The sequence below is a fragment of the Protopterus annectens genome, chromosome 2.part1, assembly GCF_019279795.1.
Source record: "Protopterus annectens isolate FY-2018-M chromosome 2.part1, PAN1.0, whole genome shotgun sequence".
Taxonomy (NCBI): Eukaryota; Metazoa; Chordata; order Ceratodontiformes; family Protopteridae; genus Protopterus; species Protopterus annectens.
In genome coordinates, this window is record NC_056729.1 from 1,702,343,152 (window position 1) to 1,702,363,212 (window position 20,061).

At 44.2% G+C, this 20,061-nt stretch overlaps 1 protein-coding gene across 1 annotated transcript in view; it reads left to right on the plus strand.

The window, feature by feature from the left end:
• The window catches only part of PGD (phosphogluconate dehydrogenase), a 282,202-nt gene that overhangs the window by 111,538 nt on the left and 150,603 nt on the right, over positions 1-20,061 (plus strand). The gene's annotated exons all lie outside the window — the stretch shown is intronic.

The window sequence follows — 20,061 nt, forward strand, 5'->3', positions numbered from 1 at the left end:
AACATTAAGGATGCAGTCTGCTTACAAACTGTCTTCCTTGTCTGTCTGATATACAGTGTGGTAATTTGGCAGACTGCAGTTTTTGTCTGTTGAAATACCACAAAGTGTTCTTGGGTAACTAAGCCATTGCTGAGTTGCATTATTATTGCTAGCATTAGGTTTGCTTGATGGTCCATGTCTGATCTGCAGAAGTATAATCTGTTTGCAGAAAATGTCATTTTCATCTATCCATTCTGCTGAGATGACTGTGCTTTATTTGATTTGCTGTGAACTGTTAATGGTCTGCTTCTTGTGTTCAGGGTTACATCTGTCAGCCTCCATGTGCCTACTGTGTGACTCTGAGAAAGTCGTTAATCAGATAGTGCTTCAGGGTTGCCTCTGAAAATGGACACGTGTCCGATGGGCTTACCTAGTTAAATTAATACATTTAAAGTACAAACTTAAAGAAATATTTATTGTCCAACTCCACACACACACACACACACACACACACACACACACACACCATCAGCACTCAAGTTTTTTTAAGAAGAAATGCAGTGAACACAGACATGCATACAATTGCCCACACAAACATGTAAAACACACTACATTACCTACATGCAGTACACTCAACACCTAACCATGTCTAGAACTACTACATTCAAACTCTCAAAGCATGCAAGTATACACACACACACACACGCCAGACTAACTAAATGTCATGTTTAGAAACATGCATACCACTAAAACAAAACATAAGCATATTTTATGTGGGGAGTCTCCCCCCCCCCCCAAATGGTTGCTTTCTCTCTCTGTTTCCCCTTTGTGTCTGTCTCCATGGTCTTGCAGCAACAACAAGAATGGATACTCCGTTATGCTGCTACAGTTGAAATATGCCAACTGCAAAAAATTAAAAGACCTGTGGAATCTATGAACTGCATTATAACCACATACATACACATATATATTTATGTGGTTATCCTGCACTTTGCCAAATGCGTGTTTGGTTGCCAAAGTGCACAGAGTAATCATTAAGTCGGATACTGTGTGTGTGTGTGTGTGTGTGTGTGTGTGTGTGTGTGTGTGTGTGTGTGTGTGTGTGTGTGTGTGTGTGTGTGTGTGGGTGGGTGGGTGTGTGTGTTTTTGGTAAGGCAATATGTCTGGCTGGGGTTAGGGGCATGTGTAAGATTAGGTTAGCATGCATGAGTAAGGTGAGACAGGGGGCAGTCCCTATTCAGACCTAAGACAATCCAAATGGTCCTCATTACAGTCTCACCCAACCACTTCTAGAATGAAGTGGACTCGCTCAGTCACTCACTGGTAGGTTCTCAAGGGACAGCCTCAGTAGAGGAAATACCATCCTGGCAGCTAATGGCCCTGCTTCAGTCATTGACTTACATTTGGCATTAACCAAATCCCTATCCATTCCCCCTGCCTACATCTTAAACCTTTTAGGTAACAACACGTCTTCCTCTCGCCCTTCTGTGTTCAGTATGTCCTGTACCATGCATTTGGCACATCCCACCCATAAGCAGCACCTTGGCACTCGCTTTTTGCTGTCATGGTTTAAAAAAAAAGTGTAAAGATTTTCTTACTATCGCTGTCTTTCACTTCATTGTTTATCTCTTTCAGAGCATCTTTTATGACATCTGGAAACAAAACCTTATTCAGCATTTATGCAAAAGATGTCATTTTAAATTCACTAGTGATTTCAGATCCGTCCTCGTACTCAGTACCTTTTGGGAAAAATTGATAATGTTTACTTTGAAGTGTCCTCCTACTTCAAACAATAAAAGATTCTATCCAGGCAGAAGCATGTTTTCTAGTCCTGCAGAAGCACCATGGACAGACATGTTTTCTAGTCCTGCAGAAGCACCTTGGATAAACATGTTTTCTAGTCCTGCAGAAGCACCATGGATAAACATGTTTTCTAGTCCTGCAGAAGCACCATGGATAAACATGTTTTCTAGTCCTGCAGCAGCACCATGGACAGACATGTTTTCTAGTCCTGCAGAAGCACCATGGACAGACATGTTTTCTAGTCCTGCAGCAGCACCGTGGACAAACCTGTTTTCTAGTCCTGCAGAAGCACTGTGGACAAACCTGTTTTCTAGTCCTGCAGAAGCACCATGGACAACCATATTTTATGGATGTCCTTCAAGGATGCATCTGCAGTCTTTACAAATGGGTTGTCCTGTCGTCAGGCAGCCCTTCGGTCGGCCGGATTCCAAAGTCTGGGTCTGGCTTCGGCTGGTGTCGCACTTCACCCGACGTCATTGCGGCAGTTATTCGGGTATAAAGGCATCAGCCGACGCCATTTTCCCCAGTCTTTCTTGCCGCGTGGTGCCCGAAGCAGAAGCTGTTCGCAAGTGCCGGTCGGTCAGATCCAGAGATTACTACTACCGAATACTACTTCGAAGACTTCTATAAAGCTAAGTACCCCGTTGGGGACTCTTTCTTGCCTCAGCCGATGTCAGAAAAAGTTAATAACTGTTTATCTTGTGGGAAACAAATACCTCATAAAGATTTCCACTCCTATTGCATACATTGTTTAGGCCCAGACCACGACGTAGCAGCTTGTCTAGCCTGTGCTTCTTTTAACCGACGGACGCTTAGACGTCGGTCGGACTTTGCTGAGCAGATTTTCGGCTCCGATTTTGCCTACATTATGCCGTCGGATCCTCCGACTACGCAAATAACCAAAAAACGTAAAGAAAAGGACCGACACTCGCGGTCCGCGGTTTCGGCCGAAACCGCGGTTAAGCAAACCACGAGTGTCTCGGTTTCGGCTGAAACCGAGCAAGCGGTTCTTTCTTCAGCCGATATCTTGCCTTCTACCGAGGCCTCTTCTAACCTGGTAGAAACGGCTTCTGAAATCCAACCTTCTGTTGCGGTTTCACAGGATTTATCAGACACCATTCCCCTGGATATGTCTACCCCTGCACGTGGAGCTGCTAGGCCTCCTCCAGCCATGTCTATTAAGGCCTTTGCTAGGGCTAAAGCAGCCAAAGCATCAAAACCTGTGCCTGCCAAGCCCCCCTCTCACAGGCCCAGCACCAGCTCCCATATGCTTTCTTTGGCTGAGGATCTCATCTCTTTAATTCGTGGAGCCCAGCCTCATCCAGACAGGGCCTCTCTCCCTCCTCCAGAAAAGAGGCCTAGAGCAGAGCCCCCTGAGCCAGTATCCACAGATGATTCCTCTGATGACTCAGAACATACAGACCCTCCTGAGGCTTCTTATTCTCCTTACGAAGACTCTGATGCTGAGGAGTCCATCCCTTCAGCCTCTCCTCCTGAGGAATTTTCCTTTGGGGAAACCTTGCATGCTATGAGGGAACAATTTCAGTGGCAGGGCCAAGATTTCTCAGACTCTAGAAAAAGGCTTAGGACCTTTCTACATTTGCCACAGCACAGGCCTTTAGCTATACCTCCAGTTCTCCCTGTTGTTGATGATGCATTTAATGATGCTTGCTCTGCTCCTGATTCTTTACCTCCGGCTCCTGCTAAGCCCGATAGGTACTACAGGGTCCCCGACACTCAACACCACTTATATAAGGCTCCTTTTGCGGATCCTATTTCCCAGGGTCCTAAAGCTGTAGCAGCTACTTCTTCTAAAAACCCCCTCCCCTCTGAGAGGGAATCCAGGTCCTTAGAGAGATGGGGTAAAAAAGTTTACACCTCTGCTACTTTGTCAGCTAGAGCTTTGAACTGCCAATTTCATATGCTTCAATATCAATAGTTTATGCTTGACCAGTTGACTAAAAAGCTGTCCTCTGAAGAATCTTTAGATAAAAAGTATGTTCAAGAAATGGTACATAATATACAGCAGGTTAGTAACCATTCTTTAAAATGTGGCTATGATGCACTGGAGGCTTCCTTTAGATCAGCCATGGCTGGCACATTTATCAGGAGGCATGCATGGTTGAAAGAACAGGCATTACCAGAACACGTCAAATCTAAGCTTTTGGATGCACCTATGGACAAGGTCAATTTATTTGGTTCCCCTGCACAGCAGGTACTAAAAAAGATGGAAGAGAAAGCAAAATCTGTGCAAACAGTGAAAGATTTCTTACAAGTTCAACCTCCAAGGTTTAGCAGGAACTGGCCCTCCAAGAATTGGTCCTTTCCGGACTCCTCTAAGGCACAAAGAGGCAGGAATAGGTGCTCTAGAGGCAGAAACCAATCCAGGGGTGCCTATAGGGGTCGCCAGTGGCAGGGTAACAACCAACGAGGCACGGATACAGCCACCACCACTACAACAACTCAATCACAGTGACTTGGCGGTGGCACCGCCTACCAGGGAACAACTAGAAGCACCCTTAGGCGGAAAGCTAACCTTATTTTCAAGAAACTGGCACTGCATTACAAGAGAAAAATGGATTTTGAAAACTATAGACCAAGGTTACAGGTTCCATTTCCATACTCTACCAGGAAAGAGAGGAATGCCAAACCTTCCACCTACTCAAAGGACAGAAGCTCTAAAACAAATATCTCAATTATTAAGAATGAGAGCTGTGGAAAAGGTACCATCTATGGAGCAAGGGAAGGGATTTTACGCCAGACTCTTCCTGGTACCAAGAAAAGAAAACAAATGGAGGCCTATTCTAGACCTGTCCGCTTTAAACACATTCCTCATTGTTCCAAAATTCAAAATGCTGACCCTACAGCAGCTTCTTCCCATGCTGGGCAAGGAGTCTTGGCTGGTAACTCTAGATCTCAAGGAGGCATACCTGCACGTCCCCATAAGACCAATTTGCAGAAGATACCTCAGATTTCTTGCAGGATCAGAGCATTATCAATTCTCAGCATTGCCCTTTGGCTTATCTACTGCGCCCAGAGTGTTCACGAAATGCCTGGCATCAGTAATCGCTCATTGTAGACTTCAGGGGATTCAAATCTATCCCTACCTGGACGACTGCCTGATACAAGCGGACAACAAAAACAAACCAACAGAAGACTTACAAAGAGTCATCTACCTGCTGCAAGCCCTGGGATATACAGTCAATACAAAAAAGTCAAGGCTGATTCCATCCCAAAGAATAACTTTTCTGGGTTCAGAACTGGACACATCAAAACAAATGGCATTTCTAACTGCAGAAAAGAAAGAGCAACTTCCTCTTTACTTCTTGGCTTTAACAAAGCAGAACCATCTAACTGCAAGAAAAGTGCTACAAGCTCTAGGCTTCATGGCATCCTGCATAATACTGGTCCATCATGCCAGGATGCATATGAGAAAGCTACAGTGGTACCTAAAGAATTTGTGGTCCCAGCACAAGCACAGCCTAGAAACCAAAATTCCAATGATCCCATGCCTGAAGCAAGAGTTCCTATGGTGGGCTCAGGCCTGCCAATCAAACACAGGATTGCCCTTCTGCAAAAGTCAACCAAGACAAACCATCACGACAGATGCCTCAGACCTCGGTTGGGGGGCACACATGATGGACAAGTGCATTCAAGGCCTGTGGACTCAAGACCAGCTGCATCTGCACATAAATCTAAAAGAAATGATGGCAGTAAAATTGGCAATCCAGGCATTCAGACCTTTTCTCCAAGAAGGCCAGTTGATGATAAGGACAGACAACACCACAGTTATGTGGTACATCAACAAACAGGGAGGCACACACTCATACCCTCTATGCCGGCTGGCACTGGACCTATGGGATGTGGCTCTGAGCTACAACATTCAGTTACAGGCAATTTATGTACCAGGGAAGGAGAACATTCTAGCAGACATATTAGGCAGAACTACAACAGATGCCCACGAATGGATGCTGCATCCGGACATCTTCAAAACCATCACAAGAGAATGGGGATTACCACAAATAGACTTGTTTGCATCCCCATTCAATCACCAGTTGAAGAAATTCTGCACAAGGACTTACCACCCACTTGCTTGGAAGGTGGACTCCCTATCTTTCAGTTGGAAAAACCTGACAGCATACGCATTCCCACCACTTCCTTTGATGCACAAGGTGCTTCTGAAGATCAAAGAGGAGCATCCGAGGATCATCCTGATAGCCCCAGACTGGCCAAGACAACATTGGTATCCACTGCTGAGGAGCATGTCCCGGAAACAAATATGGACACTGCCCCTGATCCCATTACTGCTAACACAGAACAACTACAACATCCTGCATCCAAACCTAAAAACTCTGCAGCTAACTGCCTGGAACATTACATACAAGCAATTAACCCAAATTTATCCCAAAGGGTTAAAGACATAATCATGGAGGCTCGTAGACCTTCAACAAGAAAGAATTATGCAGCAAAATGGAAAAGATATCTCATCTGGAGTACTGCAAAGGGGCAAGATGTGACACTGGTGAACATAGCCAACATCCTGGAGTACTTGGCGGAGCTCTTCCATACAGGCCTGTCCTATTCTTCCATCAAGATACATGCATCAGCTATTTCAGCAGAATACAGCTTGGATCCTCCTGTCTTCTCGCATCCTCTGCTCAGACAGTTTCTGAGAGGAATTAAAAATGTAAAACCTCCCAGGAAACCTCCATTGCCAGCATGGGACTTGAACTTTGTGCTAGAAAAACTGACTCTTCCTCCTTTCAACCAGCAGCAACAGCAGAATTACAATACTTATCCTGGAAGACTGCTTTCCTGCTGGCAATAACTTCAGCAAGAAGGGTCTTTGAACTACAGGCATTAATGGCAGTGCAACCCTTCCTGATCTTCCATCAAGATAGAGTGTCCATGAGAACAAATCCTACATTTATGCCTAAGGTGGTATCCAGAGTCTCTTTAAATCAGGCTATCCACCTTCCTACATTCTTCCCCAACCCACAGAACAGGGGAGAAAAGCTCTTACATACCTTGGATGTACACAGACAATTACGCTACTACCTGGACAGGACAAAAAACAATAGAAAAACTGACCAGCTTCTGGTAGCATATGCAACAGGAAAGGAAGGAAAACCAATTTCTAAACAGACAATCTCCAAATGGATAGGAAATTGCATTAGATTTTGTTACTCCTACCATGGAAAGAAAACTCCAGAGAACATCAGGCCTCACTCCACAAGGGCTACTGCCACTACCACAGCTTTCTTACGAGGAGTGGCTACCAAGGACATTATAGAGGCTGCTACTTGGACCTCCGTGCATACATTTGCCAAGCATTATAACTTATTTCTATACTCTAGATCCCGTGCTGGTTTTGCCACTGCTGTTTTGCAAGGGATCCCAACTACACCATAATATCTTCTCATTTCCTCCTCCCCTAGTTTAGCTATGGTATTCTACCCATTTAGAAGACTGCAGATGCATCCTTGAAGGACATAGTACAGTTTTGTACCTACCATAAATGTAGATGTCCGAGAGGAATGCATCTGCAGTCAGGATTACCCACCCTCTTTCCCCTCTGAGGTACTCCTAGGGTATTTGCCAATCTTCAGCTAGCTTGGGGGGGATCTATTATGGTGTATTTGTTTGTATATATGTACATACATGCTTATTTTGTGTGTTTGCTCTCTACTATTTGGAAACTTTGACATTTATCCAAATTTAGCCATCCAAGAGGGCACCTGGCATCTGGGGCAAGAAACACTGAGGAAAATGGCGTCGGCTGATGCCTTTATACCCGAATAACTGCCGCAATGACATCGGGTGAAGTGCGACACCAGCCGAAGCCAGACCCAGACTTTGGAATCCGGCCAACCGAAGGGCTGCCTGACGACAGGACAACCCATTTGTAAAGACTGCAGATGCATTCCTCTCGGACATCTACATTTATGGTAGGTACAAAACTGTACTTTCTGCAGCACCATGGACAGCTCTCCTGATCCTAAGTGATGTTTTCATCACTGCTGGATAATGGTAACTACACGAGCAGCCTTCCTTCCTAGATCTCATTGGATCCCATGAGCTTAGATCATGGTGCCCTCATTTATGCAGGCTTTAGTCCTAAAGCCTTTACATGGTTTACACATTTCCTAAATTCATAAATAATTTTTACTGAAAATTGGGAACTCTGTGTCCCAAATTGCATCCTTCTCTTTTTACACAGGGAGTTCTACAAGGTTTAAATTTTGTCCATTTGTTGTTTTCTACTTCAGTACACTCCTAAACTTCCATTGCTCCTCTCTGCTGACAGTATGGTAATGTATAAGATCATCCCTGCTTTGTCTACCATATAGTCCCATCTTGAAGCAGATGTCATACTTCTGTCCATCAGGCTACAAAACTTTAAACTCCTAACCACTCCAAAAAAATGTAGCTTTGGTGCACATCACAAATCACTCACTCATCTTCTTTGAAACAACACCTCTTTAAATATTAGGCATTGCTCTGACCAAATGCCATATTTAAAAAACAGTTTGATCATTTTAGGACAGAAGTCATTATTTTATTCTTCTGGGCCATACAAGTGTCACACTTCCTAACTCCAAAAGACAAAAGTGCAATAGGCAAAGGAACATGTTTTGCCTATATTGGGTATGGTCTCCTCATTGTAGCTGCAGCATTAAACATAAACTCTCATCAGTCCAGACACCTTGCAAACAAACTGCAATTCATCCCTAGTCCTTTGGAGAACTCACCATTGATATGCATCACACAAGGCCAATGCCACAAACATATGTAAGTCAGTTATTGTGCTTCTGTTTTGAATAATTCTACGATAATGAGGAGAGATATGCAGTGTTGATTTAAAAAGTCTAAGTTGCTTATATACTGCCTTTTACAGTAAGTTGCTTAGATGTAGTTGTGGAACTCAGAAGGGAAGGTTGGACAAGAGCTGTTTTGTAGAGTCTGTGCAAGTCATCTGGAGAGGCAGACAGCGTTGTAGGAGAAGGCAGCTCACAAAATTAGTGGCATTTGTTTAGACTACACACCTGGACATTACAGGATTGCTTGCTTCCTGGTGATTATTTTCAGCACTAAAGCAATGAATAAGCCAAGCTCGACTTAAAATGTTGACAAAGCTCTGAGAACAAGCTGACCTAAAGAGCACTTAAGGATGCAAGGAGATTAAACAAAATGTTTTCCCATCCTTCAAGTCAGACAAGCCACTCTGAATCCTCTGATGACAGGGGCAAGCCCTGACCCTCCTGAACAAATATATGTCAACTCTGAAATCACCATGTTCTGGAGAAAAGTGAATATTCCAAGAAATGACAATCTTGGACTTAATCAAAGAAGATAAAGTGCTCAGAGTTCCACTTCCTATTACATTGAAGTTTATCACCATCAGAAGACAATGTAATAGCTCACAGCTGCAGTTCTGCGACATTTAACATTTGCTTTTAAACTAAAGTAAAATAAAAAGGTGAAGTGATGTCTTAAATGTCAGCTTGATGCCTAATTCAGCTGCCTGTGCAGTTATGTTAGTTAGGGTTCCACTGCTGTTTTTTCTGGTCTGACTTCATCACCATTCTAAAATGCAAGCATAGCATTTATTTTAACTATACTTAATTAGCCACAATAGCTGCAGACATTTTCAGTGGACCTAACTTTCAAAATATAAATTATTTTATTTTTGCGCATGTCATTGTGTGAATGATGTATTGGGATAATGACCATTATTAGTAATATTTCCATAATTTACAACCTAAAATTGTGATCTCATGGACTTCATAGCTGCAAACGAATCCACACACAATAAGGGGAAACATTGCCGTGTTTATAAGTGCCTAAGGATAGTATTTCCTGTCAGGAATCCCTCCGGTCATAGTGAGGACGTCTGAGGATACCCTGCTCCCAGGCATAACAATTGCCTCCCAAAGAGAAAAAGGCTCAATTCCACTCCTACAGGGACAACTCGGTGTATGTAGCTCTAAGGGCTCTAAGGGCAATATTGTAACAGCATTATAATGTTATCCAGCATCCTAATCAGTGTATGCGATAGCAGCCTGCCGCAAGCCCCCTGAGTCCATGGTTATCCCCCGACTGCTCCTACTAACCCCTTAAAAGCATTACAAGCATTGTGCAGACTCCTAAACTGCTGTGCATCACTCCCCCTTCTTCACCACCAGGTGGCAGCATTTCACTCTAAAAAGGTCCTGCTAAACCCATTTTATAAGACCTTTGCAGACTTACCAAATAGGATTTCTCTCTGCCCCTAAACAGAATATTCCACTTAATAATTCTCTTTCTCCCTGGGTTTTTTCTTTTTTGTAGACATTATAACAGTTCTTGAACATACTTTTAGTGCAGACACCACAAAGATACAACCGACTCCCTGGCTTTACCTGCAGTTGAAATCCTGTTCACTGATTGTTTTTTCCTGAGCCACCTCACCTCTTGGTTTTTCCCGCTCCGTTCGCCCTCCGGGCTCACTCCTCTCCCCTACCCCCAAATCCCACCCACCCCAGTGCAGCTAAACTTATACTATACCCTCAAAACCAATCCAATCTCCACACCAGTCAGCAACGTCCTTCAATTACACCCAGCCACACCCAAACTAAGCACCCCACCCAATAGCCAAACTAAAGAACTAAGATCCAACCACTACCACACCCATCTTACTTCCTATCTCAGTATCTCTAGTAACTAGACAAACCATGCAATTCATACTACCTGTACTAGTACTAACTCTCCACTGTAACCTACACCACATCCACACCCACTAATATGCCATTAAACAGTACCTTCCACACAACACATACTTTCACACACACAGACACATACATTTTACAATCTGCTCTACACTATTTAATGATAGCTCATTATTCTATATATACAAAACACACACCACACTACCTCTCAGAAGACAAACACTACCTAGAGCAAATATAGACCTAGCACATGCTATAAAACTCAAACTATTGTACAAAAGATGTTTACTAATCTCAGGAGACATACACCCCAACCCAGGTCCATGCAACAACTTTCTCTCACACAAACAGAAATCAGACCTACTTATTATTAACCTAAACTCAAGAAGTATATCTAACAAACTGCATGACCTACACACATTCATAGCCCACTACTCCCCAGATTTACTAACCATTACTGAAACCTGGCTAAAACCCTCCACCCAAAATGAAGAAATTCTCCCACCAGGCTATAACATCTTAAGACTAGACAGAGATGCTAGAAAGGGAGGCGGAGTTGCAATTCTATTTAAAAACACACTCAGCCTCCAGCCTCTGTAAACCCCACTTCCCAAATTCCTAAATGCAGAAACATTAGGCTCAATTTTATCCCTAAAAAACAAAAAGAATCAACATCCTATGGAGTTGCATCCCTCCAGGAAATAACTCCCCAATAATAGAGGAAATCTTACAATGGGCTACAGCCAACCTGCCACAAGAAACTATCCTGTTAGGAGACCTAAACCTAGACTGGCTATCCTGCAATTCTAGCAATCCCACAAACCATATTAACTTATTCAGATTCTCACAACTAATCCAAGAACCCATCAGAGTGGACAAAAAATCCCAGAAACAGTCAATTCTAGATTGGACTTTAGTAAACTTCCCCAAGCAGAATTATCACGTGGGCTGCTTACCTGGTACACTCAGCAATCACTGCCCCACTTTCCTTCTTTGTAAAAAGGTAAGCACACCCAAATCCATACTGTATAATGAAACAGTATGTTACAACAATGTAATTGGCACCCATTACATACTCTAGCACTAGACCAGGCAGATAAACTTTTCAATAGTACTTTTATGAATGTTCTTAATACGGTAGCTCCCATTAGAAAACTTAGAACCAAAGTAAACTATGCCCCTTGGCTGACTAGGACTACAAAAGGCTTACTAAAAGCCAAAGACAATGCCTGGACGATCTGGAAAAAGAACAACACTAGCTTAAATAGACAGAACTATCAACAACTTCGTAATCAAGCCAAAAGACAAACAAAACTAGATAAACAAAGCTACTTCCTAAATATCTAAAACAAACATTCCAAAAACCCACAAAAGTTCTGGCAGGCTATCAATTCCCTTCTGAAACCTGGCAAAACTACCACCCCAGCTCCCAACACAAACACTAACAATGACAGCGTAGCTTCTCAATTCAACCATCACTTCACAGATTCTATTCTATCACTATCTACCCAGCTATCTAGCAATAACTCTCTATCCACCCCCACTAAGGATCAGAGTAATATACCATCATTTATTCTCTCACCCGTACCAACCTCCCATAGTCAAAAAAATACTCTCAAAACTAAAACCTACCACTCTCGCAGTTGATGGCTTACCCACTAATTTCCTAAAATTAGCCACACAATCCCTAGCCTACCCTGTCTCAGTTCTGATTAACCGCTCCATACAAGAAGCTTACATCCCCCAACTATGGAAAATATCATATATTATCCCCCTACACAAAGGTGGCAACTCCTATGAGCTATCAAGCTACTGCCCCATTGCTATCCTATCCCCCCCGTCCAAGCTCCTTGAAAAATGTATTCACACCCAAGTGATGCATTTCCTAACCTCACATAATCTCCTCTCCTCAGCTCAGCATGGCTTCCGCCCAAACCATAGTACAACTACTGCTCTTCTGTCTTTTACTAACCAGGTTAACCATCTTAGAAATAACTTTGTATCAGCCATATTCTTAGATCTCTCTAAGGCATTTGACATGGTCACACATAACCTACTTCTAGACACTCTATCCTCCATGTCCTTTGCACCCTCCACAACTGCTTGGTTCAAAAACTATCTCTCTGATAGGAAACAATCAGTCAAATGGCAAGGAGTACTATCACCCTTACTATCATCCACCATAGGTGTTCCACAAGGCTCAATAGGAAACAATCAGTCAAATGGCAAGGAGTACTATCACCCTTACTATCATCCACCATAGGTGTTCCACAAGGCTTAATACTGGGCCCATTACTATTCACTATTTTCACCAACAGACTGCACACCTCCACACTGCACGCATCACTCATACAGTATGCAGATGACTCCACCTTAATCTGCTCAGCCCCATCCCTAACCACTCTTCAAAACCTTACCCAGGAATCCTTCAGCTCCATTGAAAAATGGATTACTGATATCCAACTGATTCTTAACCACAACAAGACCAAATTACTCCTATTCACCCCTAACAAATACAGATCCACACCTCTTTCCTTCACTACCACCTCCAAAAATGGCACCACAATTTCCCCCTCCCTCCATACTAAGCTCCTTGGCATTGAAATAGATAAAGATCTTCACTTCGATGTCCATATCTCTCAAACCATTAAAAAGTACGTAAAAAATTAGGAATCATATACAAACACAAACCCTTCCTATCAGACCAAGCACGGGTCACCCTAGCCCAAACCCACCTTCTGTCTACCCTAATGCATGCATCTCCAATCCTAACCCGCATTAGGAAAACAGATATGAACAAACTAGAGTCATGTTACAATACGATTGCTAAATTCGCCAATAACTCTGCTTTTAGAAGCCATCATTGACTTGTTCTAAAGGAGTTACAGTGGTTAGAACTTCCTCATTTAATTAGTTACCACCAACTAGTCCTCACCTATAACATCCTAAGGAATCCCCACAAGACTCCAGCCCTAAACCAACTACTGAACCAATACTCGGCAAACTGTCCACTCCATTCATCCAACAAAATCCTTTTGCGTATAACTCATGCCAACAACACTGCAGGAAAAGCTCTTTTCTCTCATACCATAGCAAAAATGTGGAATAACCTCCCCAGAATATTTCCTCAGCACCATCTATCTCACTCTTCAAAAAATCACTTAAATCACACCTCTTGCATTCCTGGCTCTGCCCTTGCATCACATAAATGCTTTCCTGCTCTCCTGAAATACTTCCTACCTTCCTCTATACTCTGCTTACTGTCTCTATATTACAGTACTAAGAACTCCTCAAAACTGCCATACAGGGCCTACCTCTGGATACATTTAAACTTGCTTAGCACAAAATATTGTCAATTTATACTGTCTTTATGTGATGTCTCTGCTGACTGTATTGTTACGGTGGAGTTTTTTTCTCCCAAGGCATATAAAACTGCCATTCGGGGCCTAATATGTATAAATTAAGCTAGCTTGAACAAACCATTGTAAATGTGTTCTTCTTGTATGAAATATCTTGGATTGTAAAAATACCACTGTACATATTGTTTAATTGTGGAGCTTTTCTCCCCGGGACTCTGCTGTAAATGGACCTCATTCCAATCGGACTTTCCCGGTCAACAAATGTAAAATAAATACAAATAAATGCAACAGGGAGCTTAGATGAAAGTCAACAACTTGGTCATCAGATGTTGTATCTGTGAAAGCTGTTGTGCATCTCCCATGTTGGTTAGTAGAGCACGGTGGTAATGTTGCCACTCATAGTGGTCTTCTGACTGTTTGCAACACGTCAGATGTTGTGAGGCCAACAGTCCCAATACCAGACATGTCACGGTACATTCCAGTGAATGCACCCCGATCTGATTCAGTTAATTTGATCCAACATTTACCACAAGTTTGTACATTAAGCTAAATTTCTGCTGAAGCTTACCCATCAAATGACAGTGTAGACCTGATACCTGTGGTCCCTGTTGCTTTCAGTAGCCATTGGGCTGCCTGTCCCTTGATTTGCTACTGTGCCAGTGTCTTGCTACTTGCACTTCTCATGCGGCAGAATATCAATAGTATGTTATAGCTGTCTTTTGCCTAGATTGAGCATGTGCACAGCTGTAGGCTGTATACACCTTTTGTGGTGCCCACTGTTGCTGCAGGTATTGTGTTTATCCTTTTATTCCACGTATGAAAAGGTACTGTGTTGAAGTGTTTGGTGTCTTCCAAGTACAACTTTGTGGAACATTGGGATATTTGCACTTTGGCATCTGCATATCCCATGTGTGCTTTCTTTTATCAGTCACATATGGACTTGAGGTTGTATGCTGCCTGATGTTTTCTTAGCACCTATCTTGTTTTAGTGTGGATTCTTACTGTAAACCAACATTGTTGTCTTGTGCCCATTTCACTGTGTTGTGCATGGATTTTCAAATGTCTTACTGTTATGTATTAGATTAGGTCTCTGCATGAAAAGTGCAGTTGTGTACACTTACCATAAATGTAAATGTTCGAGTGTATTCACTGTTGCAGTCATCACATTTGGGTTATCCCTGCCAGGGTAGCCCTCGGCCAGCCTGAATACCAGAGGTTTAGTATTTCTGTGTCAGTTGCTGTCACTTCAGGACTGACGTCAGGTTGTCAGAAGTATAAAGTAAGGCAGCCAATGCCATTACATCAGTTTTTCTTGCCCTGTCAGGATTTCCCCAAGTGGGAGCCAGGTTATGGTGGAAGAATCTCACCAGCAGAAAGTAAATACCAAAATGTCCCTTGTAAGGAGAGAGAGATAGAGAGAGAGAAGAGGGGGTTGGAGGGAAGGAAACCAGGACTGCAACAGTGAATACACTCGAACATCTACATTTATGGTAAGTGTACATAACTGTACTATGTTCTTCGTGTTTCACTGTTGCAGTCATCACATGTGGGTTGATTCCCAAAGCTGAGGAAAAGGGTGGAGGCAGTCAAGGAGAATAGGGGCTGGCTAGAATGTCATGCAAGACTGCAGTTGAAAAGCCTGCCCTGGATTTGGAGAAGATGGGCGGTTGGTAATATTTGGTGAAAGTGTGAAGAGATGCCCAGGTAGCAACCTCCAGGATGTCCCTGGTGGGGGACCCTTCTGAGGAAAGCTGCAAAGGTGGAGGCTGCTCTGGTGGAGTGAGTCCTGACCCCCTTAGGAGGAGGCTTTCCATGTTGCTTGTAACAGAAATGGATGCAGTGTGCTATCCATTTAGAAATTGTTTGTTTGGAGATGGCATTGCCCTCCGCCCCTGCAGCAAAGCTAATCAGCAATTGATCAGACTTTCTGAATGATTTAATCCTAACTACATAGAATCTGAGCTGTCTGTGCACATCTAGAGATTGCATGATTCTCTCCCCCTTGTTCTGTGGGTTAGGGAAAAAGGTGGGCAAATGAATGGATTGGTTGAGAGCCACACTGGATACCACTTTGGGCATGAAGGATGGATTAGTCCTGAGGCAAACCCTGTCAGCATGGAAGATGATGAAGGGCTCCACAGCCATGAGTGCTTGTAGCTCGAAGACCTTTCTGGCTGAAGTGATGGCCAGAAGAAAAGCTGTCTTCCAGGAGAGAAATGTTAACTCTGCTGAAGATATTGGTTCAAAGGGGGGGGGCAGGGTGAGCTTTTCCAACACAAAGTTAAGGTCCCAAGCTGGGGTAGGTGGTCTTCTGTGTGGCCTCAAGTTGCTAGGCCCTCTTATGAATTGTTTGATCAGAGGGTGTAAGAAAAGGGGCTGCTCAGTGGGGAAATGAGCAGAGATAGCAGAGACATGAAAATTCATAGAATTAATTTTTATAGAGGAGAAAGAGAGACCACTGTGTAGCAGATCAGCTAGGTAATCCAGGCGAGAGGGAGGGAGGGAGGGCTGTGCCGTATCGGCTCCCTTAGCTTGAATCCAGGTGCAGACCCTTTTCCATTTGTCAGCATAAGACTTTCTAGTGCTAGGGCATCTGGCCTCGCGATTAACATCTAATGCCTGTTTACTGAGGTTGGCAGATTGATCAGTGGTTAGGGAATACGCCAAGATGCCAAATTGAGGGTCTGCAATTGGGGATGAATGAATTCTCCTTCCCTCTAGGTCAGGAGGGTTGGTGTCTGAGTGAGATGCCATGGTGGCAGTGGGGACAGGCTGCTCAGCTGTGGGTACCAGTGCTGACGAGGCCAGTCTGGAGCAATAAAAATTGTCCTTAGTTTTTCCTTCCTTATTTTGAGCAGTGCCCTGGTAATGAGAGGTAGTGGAGGAAAGGCATAGACCGATAGATTGACCCAGGGGAAGGACAGGGCATCCACTTTCCGAGCCATACCGTGATGCTCTCTGGTGCAGAACTTGCTGAGCTGATGGTTGGTGTGGGAGGCAAGGAGGTCGACCTTTGGGGTTCCCCGTTTCTGAATTATTAGGATGAAGGTTCTTTTGTCTAGCTGCCACTCGTGTGGGTCCAGAAGATTTCTGCTTAAGTGATCTGCCATAGAGTTTAGAGAATGTGGCAGGAATTGTGCTAACAGGTGTAGTTGCATGGCAGAGGCTGTGTGCCAAAGGGTCATGGCCAGCCTTGCATAGAGGGTAGGAGTGAGTCCCTCCCTGCTTGTTGATGTACCACATCACAGTGGTGTTGTCTGTTTTGATCAAGAGAGCCCCTGGGGAGAGAAGGGGCCTGAAAGCTGTCAATGCGTGCTGGACAGCCAACATCTCTTTTTGTTTGACGTGAAGATGGATTTGCTGTGGGCTCCATTGTTCCTGCATGTATCCTGTCGTCTAGATGTGCACCCCAGGCATAGACTGATGCATTGTGGTGAGGGTCTGGGTGGCGGGGGGGGGGGGGTGAGAAAGGTAGTCCCTTGTTGTGGGAGCATGCTGCTGCCCACCAAAGAAAATCTTTCCTGATGCAAGGTATCATGGGTATAATAGTTTCCAGGTCTTGAGAGTGTTGAAACCAAAGGCTTTTTAGGTACCATTGAAGTTTCCTCATGTGCAGTCTGGCATATGGAATGAGTAGAATACAAGATGCCATGAACCCCAGAGCTTGCAGGATTTTCCTTGCAGACAACTGGGGTCTGGTGGCTAGTTGAGAGAAGTAGGTTGTCAGGAAAGTTTGCTTTTCTGGTGTAAGGAATGCTATCTGGGATGCTGTGTCCAGGCTTGCTCCCAGGAATATAATCCTTTGGGTGTGTACTAGTTTGGATTTATTTTTGTTGATAGTGTACCCTAGGGAGGTCAGTAGGGACTTTACAAAGGCCAGGTGCTTGAGCAGCTTTTCTTGGCTGTCTGCCTGAATTAGACAAGTCGTCTAAGTATGGGTAAATTTGGATATTCCTTTGTCTGCAAAAGGCAATGGCCAGAGCCAGAGATTTTGTGAAAACTCTGGGAGCAGTAGATAAGCCAAAGGGAAGTGCAGAGAACTGAAAGTGCAGAGATCCTGCCCTGAAACGTAAGTATTTCCTGCATGATTCCCTGATAAGAATGTGGAGGTAGGCCTCTTTAAGGTCTAGGGTGGCTAGCCAAGCATCCTTGGAGAGCATGGGAAGCAGTTGCTGGAGGGTGAGCATTTTGAATTTTGGTATCACCAGGAAGGTGTTTAGAATGGATAGATTGAGGATGGGATGCCAGGTGTCCTCTTTTCTGTGTACCAGAAAAAGTCTGGAGTAGACACCTTGGCCTTTCTGTTCTGCAGGAACGTGCTCTATTGCCCTCATAGAGAACAGGGAAAGGACTTGCTTTTGCGCCTCTGCCCACTGGTTTGGAGGTAGATCTGGGAACCCTTTTGGGGTTGGAAGACTGTGGAAAGGAAATTTGTATCCCAGGGACACTATGTTGAGGACCCAGCAGTCGCTGGTAATGGTGGCCCAGGTGCTTGTGTGAAAGGAAAGTTTTCCTCCTAGGGGTAAGTGAAGGTGGGCAGAGGGAGGGGGTGGTGGAGGAGAGTCATTGTGAGTTCTTACCATGAGGGGGTGGCTTAGAACTCCCTGTTTTTGACGTGGAGTAAGTCCACTGTTTTGATCTCCACATTTCCTGTGGCTGCTGTGTGGGGGAGTCTGCTTCCACAGGGTCTGGGCTGAACTGACCTGGTGGGAGCTGGAAAGGACCAGTGCTTGGAGGGGCAATGCCTACTGAACCTGGATGGCTGGACCTGTAAGAAATCCTTAACTGTCTGCATAGATTTAGCTTTTTCTTCCATCTTTTTAAGACCTCCTCTGCCTTAGTGCCAAATACGTTGTCTTTGTGCAAGGGTGCATCCAACAATTTAGATTTAACATGGTCTGGCAAGGGCTGTTCCTTAAGCCATGCATGCCTTCTAAGGACAGAACCGGTGACTGCTGCCCTGCAAGAAGCTTCTAGGGCATCAAAACCACAGTGTAAGGTGTGCTTAGTTACCTGACTTGCCGAATGCATTAACTCTTTATTTTCTGCACAAGCAGGAAAAGTAGATATTCTTTGTTTGAGGAGTTCCATGGTATGTTGCTGAAATTTTAGCACATGGAGCTGACAATTTAGTGCACTAATAGCAAGAGTAGCAGAGGTGTATACTTTTTTACTCCATCAGTCTAGTGCTCGGGGAATCTCTGTCTGAGGGGGTGGGATTGTTAAAAGAGGATGCTTTGCTACCTTTAGGCCCTTGAGAAATTACCTGAGAGTCAGCAGTAGGATTTCTGAAAAGAAATTTGTGAGAGTCAGGGACTCTGTAATACTTGTCAGGTTTTCTGGATGCAGGAGGTAGGGTGTCAGGAGTCAAACTGGATTCCAGGAAAATATCGTCCACAACATCCAGGACTGGGCGAATGGCCAGGGGTCTGTGCTGTGGAAGATCTAAGAATTCCCTGAGTCTCTTTTTAGAGTGAGGGTAGTCCTGACATTCCCATTGGAAATGCTCACTTAAGGTATGAAGGGTTTCCCCAAAGGAAAAGTCCTCGGGTGGAGAGGCTGAGGGAATGGAATCCTCTGCATCAAAATCCTCATAAGCAGAAAGGGGTTGCATGTCGTCATATTCAGATGCATCAGAGTCTTCAGACTCTTGTTCAGATAAAACTACTGGGGACAGATCCCTTTTTCTTTTGGAATGGGTAGCTTGGCTTCCCCTGATAAGCATGATAAGGACTTACGCCATTTTAAGCATTTGAGACTGAGGCAAGGAAGCAGGAGCGTGAGAGTGGGTCGTCGGTTTTTTGGGTGTAGTTTGTATCCTGGACCTTAGAAACTCAGTCATTTTCGAAAGAATGGTAGACGTGAAAGAAGTTGTTGGTTTGTGTCGAGAATCGGTAGTGTGAAGTACTTCTTCGGAAACCGGTGCCTGCTCAGCGGCTCCATACCCATCCAAGGGAGAGACAACCGCAGGATCCTTAGTCGAAGAAGACTTTTGCAGCATACTGGACTCCGAAGGGGTCTCGGTAGCGGCCTGCGAATCCACAGAAGCGGGCATCAGGTGCTGCGAAAGTGCCTCACTGAGGACCGGAGAACTGACAACTAGCTTAATGGAAGTGTCGTCAGTAGGCTTGGACCTCTGCGGTCTGTCTCTTGTCTTTATCCTTATGTTTTTTCGGAAGATCTGCCGTCAGATGGCTTATTGAAGCCATATC